The 6,110-nt window shown below is 37.0% G+C and overlaps 1 pseudogene across 1 annotated transcript; it reads right to left on the reverse strand.

Annotated features, from left to right (window-relative positions):
* Nucleotides 1-3,328: 3,328 nt before the first annotated feature.
* On the reverse strand, nt 3,329-5,749 carry LOC147832517 (uncharacterized; annotated as a pseudogene). Its single transcript, XR_015945270.1, has 6 exons — nt 5,728-5,749; nt 4,631-4,731; nt 3,947-3,997; nt 3,808-3,856; nt 3,634-3,694; nt 3,329-3,546 (listed from the first exon to the last, which is right to left on the reverse strand). The product of XR_015945270.1 is annotated as an uncharacterized LOC147832517, transcript variant X1 (transcript).
* Between the last annotated feature and the right edge of the window lie 361 nt (nt 5,750-6,110).

The raw sequence follows: 6,110 nt of genomic DNA on the forward strand, positions 1-6,110 counted from the left end.
TACTTACATGCTCCTATAGAGGAAGACATATACTTAGAACTACCAGAGGGTTTTGAAGAAACATCTGACATAGGAGATAAGTTAGTATGCAAATTAAAAAAATCCCTATATGGCCTAAAGCAGTCTGGAAGAAACTGGTACAAACTTTTAAATGATCATTTGGAACAAAACAACTTTGAGAGAAACCAGTCTGATTACTGTGTGTATAGAAAACAAATTGAAAATGAGACAATCATAGTGATCATCTGGGTAGATGATTTGATAATTGCAGCAAGCAGTGACAATCAGCTCAACAGTTTTAAAGAAATAATGAAGTCCAAATTTAACATGAAGGATTTAGGGAAAATATCTTATTTTTTGGGGATTCAGTTTGAACAAAAAGAAGGAACAATTAAAATGAATCAGAAAAGGTACATCCTCAAAATGCTTGAAAGGTTTGGAATGTCAAACTGTAAACCAAAAGCTACCCCAAGTGAGTTAAAAGTTGAGTGTAATATAAATGAGGAAGAAAACAACAACGAAATTGAGAACCCCAAAGAATATCGTAAACTTGTTGGAAGCTTGATCTATGCAATGACCTGTACCAGACCAGACATTAGCTGGATAGTCAGTAAACTATCACAAACCCTTGCAAAGCCTAAAACACATGACTTAGTAGCAGCTAAACATGTTCTGAGATACCTAAAAGGTACAGCTGACTACGAGTTGTGTTACAAGAAAACAGACAAGACTTTAAGTCTCATAGCATTCAGTGATTCTGACTGGGCATCTTCTGTAGAAGATAGGCGTAGCACTTAAGGATACTGTTTCAGCCTGACAGAACAAGGCCCTGCTATTTCATGGAAGTCTAAGAAACAGCCGACAGTGGCACTGTCGACCTGCGAAGCTGAATACGTTGGTCTAGCAAACACTACTCAAGAAAGCATGTACCTAACTCAACTGCTAAATGACATGGACAGTAGTGTTTACACTTGCACTACAGTGTATGGTAATAATCAAGGGGCCATTGCACTGAGTAGAAATCCAGTGAATAGATCTAGGTCCAAACACATTGATGTGAAATATCACTTTATTCGTGATGCTGTCAGTAAGGGAAAAATACATATTGTGTATTGCCCAACAGAAGACATGGTGGCAGATATTTTGACAAAATCTGTTTCAAAGATCAAAATTCTAAAGTTCAAAGGATTTCTGTTTGGGAATTAAATTTTTGTGATGACATTCTACATGGCTTAAGATGATGAGAACAAGTGGGGGTGTTGAGTTTTATGTTCTCATTAATCCTATAAATTTATGTTTTGTTATGTATTTTGTTTATTTATTTCTTAGATTATACTACTTACTGCTGTATGCCAAAAATGCGCAAGAGATCATTGTGCGCAAGTGTAAACAAACAGGACTTTTATTTTGACTCCGGTTGTGAATGTTGAACTTACTTCCGAGTACTTTTATGTGATTTCCTTCCTCTTCGCGGCACTGATGTTTTGCCGGTGCGTTGTAGTGAAAGCGAGCAAATAAATATTATAAAGAAGTTGAATCTGAATTGTTCTTTCATGGATGGATGACAACAACATATTGCACATAGAGATGACAGATAGAAATGAAAACTCTACACTGTCGATTCTTACCTCACATCCTACAATCTGCCCTATGCAAATCTCGTCGCTTGCTGCACGGATGGTGCTGCCGCGATGATGGGTAGAAATAAGGGGTTTAACAGCCGTTTGAGCACGCACTGTCAGAGCACGCACTGTGTCATCTTCCACTGTATGATCCATCGCCAAGCACTCGCCAGTAAAAAACTGTCCAGAGACCTTAGTGACACACTGGCAATAGTTGTAAAAGTCGTAAACTTCATTAAAGCTCGTCCTACCAACCAGAGATTATTTGCGCAACTGTGTGAGGATGAAGCGCACCAAACTCTCCTGCTACACATGGAGGTGCGCTGGCTCTCGGAGTGCTCGTGCGCTTTCTACAACTGCGAGATAAAATTTTGGAATTTCTGCAAAATCAAAACTACACACAGTTGGAACAGCTGTCAGATGTGTTCTGGATTAAAACGGCATACCTTGCTGACATATTCACTTTTTATAATGAGACCAACAAAAGACTGCAGGGCTCGGAGTCAACTATCTTACAATGCAAAGAAGCAATCGATGCTTTTATGCGCAAACTGAAGTACAGAACTGGAAAAATGTCACAGGGGCATTTACAACTCTTCCCACTGCTGCTTCGATACTCTGGCGATACCATGGGCGCATCTTTGCGCACGGAGTTTTGCCATCACATGACATCACTACAGGTGGAATTAAAGTACCGTTTCGCGGATGTTTGAGAAATTATCCAAGGATCTGTGGGTTATGGATCCCTTTACATCCAGACTTGAAGATGTGGAATACCTTGGTTGTGAAGATGAGCTCGCTGAACTTCAAGCTGATTCACTATCAAAAAAGTACTTCCAGCAGAATGGATTCAAAAGACTTTGGATAGTAAGGGGACCTGTTGTCACACCTAAACTTGCAAACTATGCAATTACAAAAATAATTCTTCCTTTCAATACCACCTACCTCTCTGAGACAGCCTTCAGTACTCTTGTGGCTATAAAAAACAAAGTCCCGCAACAGACTGGAGGTGCACAGCGATTTTAGACTGGCTATCACTGGCACTACACCTGACATTCCATCACTAGTCAAAGGCATGCAAGCCCAAGGTGGACATTAGCTTTGTGTTAGCCTTGTAAAAACCATAATAAAATTGACAGTACATCTTTACTAACTTGAAAGTAAAAGCACAGTTATTGTAATGTTCATGTTTATTATAACATTCAGTGTTATACATAAAGTGTATGTTCATAAACAGATGGAATAAAAAACATTTATTTCTTTAAAAATGTAAATTCCTGTGTATTCATGTAAAAATTTAATTAAACTTAATTTTAATAAATGTAAAAATAATTAATTAATATTTTCTAAACATATATATTAATAATACACAAACACACACATACAGTGTGTGTGTGTGTATATATATATATGGGGGCCCAAGGAAAAAGGTTGGGAACCACTGGATTAGCCAATCAGAAACTTCCAAAAGCTTGACACCATCATCTGAGCTTTTTCATAGCATAATAATCTTACTGTATGTAAACTTGACTTTCAAGAAAAGTTATAACAATTTCTCAAAAATATCTATTCTGCTATTAAGCAGAACAGAAACTTATTAAACTAATTAAAATAATAAGTTTAGTCTCATTAACATCTGACTTCTTTCAAAAAATAATTATGTGCCTCTTTATAAAGTGTATGTAAACGTTTCAACTGTACGCAATCTAACAAAATCTGATTCTACCTGCCACATGTTGAGATTTTATAGGCCCCGCCTTCATCATGAACGGTTCTCCTCCCTCGAAGGCCATGATTGGGTCAGCAGGTTGACTCTGTCCACTGTCCCTCAAAGTCTGCTGCGTCTCCATTGGAGGACAGTCCATTCTGATGCTTAGTGGGTGGAACTCCGTTAATGACCTGTGCTGCATCCCAGGACACAGAGCTGAGGAAGAGACACAAGCGGGAAAATAAGCAAAACATATTTCATGCAACTTCATTTCAATTTCAATTCATGCAGCGTCTCGATTACTTCACTGGTGATTGGTTTGTCGCACCACTATGAAGAGCTTCTGACGGCTTTTTCTGCATTACTGCAAGACGAGAGAAAAACAACATTGATTTTTCTTTTATTTGAACCCTACTTACATGATATTAATAAAAGAGTGTTTTTTTTATATTTACAGTACTATAAATATTTTTTTACCGCTGTCAGTGACTCTGCCATTCACTTGAGTTGGAGTTTTAACATCTTTCTGCAAAGAAATGACTAAACCAGGTTAATTTTCTTTCATTGAGTGTGTTTAAGATGAATTTAGGCTTAATGAAAGACACACACATCTCACCTGTGCTCCTGCGTCACTCTTACGAGTCCTCTTCATGATTTCTTCCAGACGCTAAAAATGTAAACACAAGCGTTAAACCAACAGTACTGAACTAAAATCTCAAATACAATTGAAGACAACATTTTGAGCCCTCCTGTGAATTTTTAATCATTTAAAAATATTTCCCAAGTGCTATATTTAACAATTTTAAAAAAATTCTTTCATTTATATTCCTTCAATTTAGTCCCTTTATTTATCAGAGGTTACCACAACAGAATGAACCGCCAACTTATCCAGCATATGTTTTACACAGTGGATGCCCTTCCAGCTGCAAAGCAGTACTGGGAAACATCCATAGACACTCATTCACACACACTAAGAACATGCAAACTCCACACAGAAATGCCAACTGACCCAGCCGGGACTCCAACCAGCGACCTTCTTTCTTTTAGGCGACAGTGCTAACCACTGAGCCACTGTAATGCCAGATTAGAGGTCTGCATTCCCGCGGCTGTACCAGATTTTGTGCGGCGTGGGAATAAATTTCCGAATAAAGCATGGGAGCAGTCAGTAACTGGTGTAATTTAAACGGGAGCGGGCGGTCTAACAATATCGCTCCCGAGCGAGCGAGCACGCGTATGTGAGTGTGTGTGAATGAGAGAGCGTGATGCTGTGTTTAGCTTGATTGGTGGACTTTTATTTTACCTTCTTTCTTTCCAAGCGTTCTAGCTCCTCCTTCTGGAAGTGTTTCTCTCGTTCGATCCTCTGTTTCTCTGCTTCTTCTCGGGCTTTGGATTCAGCCTCTTCTCACTGCCAAAGACACATAAAACCACATCATACATTCATTTATTACACATCTCTAAAATACCTAAAAGTGTCACATATGGGACCCCACGTTTGGCTGGTTAGTGTGGTCCAACAATGTCGTTTGACCATGTCCAGTCAGCTGATATGGGCCAGTAGGGGCCTTCCGAGCAGTAAATGTCACTCAGAATGCTGTTATCATCCATTCACATTGTTAGCCAGCTGTACTAATAGAGAAGACTCCAGATCTGTTTTTACATTACTGTGACGGTTAAGGTAGGGGTAGGTATTATTAAAATATAATTATTGGGAAATTTAATAAATAATATAAATAATTCTCGTTAACTTCCGGCTGCAGCCTTTTGTGATCTATAGCTGATTAACCATGTGGATGGATGATAACAGCCTTCTGAGCCTACCAGTAAGTGCAGAAGGCACCTAATAGCCTGTATCTATTAGCTGATAACCACTGATAACGTCCATTCAATCGATAACATTCGAATCTGCTGGTCCAGTCTAATGTGAGAAAAATTATGACATCTCACAGTTATGAAAGCAATATCCGTGTTATTGACAGAAATGAAAACTATTATTAAAATATAAGTACTAGATGAAATATTACCTGTTAAAAGTGACAACTAAAAAAAAGATTATACAAAATAAAAATAAATGTAAATTTATTCATTTATTCATAAATTTATATATATATATATATATATATATATATATATATATATATATATATATATATATATATATATATATATATATATATGTTTGCTATGTTATTTAATTATAAAACTAATTATAAAAACTAAATAAAGCTATATAGAAATATTGAAAGAATTTATAATATGTGTAATTATATTATATAAATGTATATTCATAGAATTTATATTTATAAAAATAAACCGAAAAAACATTCCAATTTTACAAATCACAATTAAAAATAATAATTTAATTTAATATTTAAACATTAAATATGTTCTGGGTCTTGCCTGATTTGTCCCTGGCATGCATCTACTGATATGTTTAGGCAGGCTTCTTCTATGGCCAGGAAATGAACATGGACACAAAGTTCTGTCACAAACCTTCCACTGCCATGCAAAATAAACTACTCTGTCAGGTTCAGAAAGGGAGAGTATGCAGGCAGAAAAATGTTAGAAAACTTTGGGTTATTGGTAAACCAGTCACAATCAGAGCAGTGCAATGGAAGCTGACGTTATTCCAAGGCTGTGATGTTATGTGAGGCTGCTCTGACTGTGCTGGTTCTCTGTTGTCCAAATAGAACATATGCGTAACACATGTGGAACATATTTTTGACCATCAAGAAATACAAGGAGGAGAATTTTGTTACTTAAATGGCATGGCAGTGGAGTAG

Source organism: Danio rerio, chromosome 19 (assembly GCF_052040795.2).
Source record: "Danio rerio strain M-AB ecotype USA chromosome 19, GRCz13ab, whole genome shotgun sequence".
In the NCBI taxonomy this organism is placed as follows: Eukaryota; Metazoa; Chordata; class Actinopteri; order Cypriniformes; family Danionidae; genus Danio; species Danio rerio.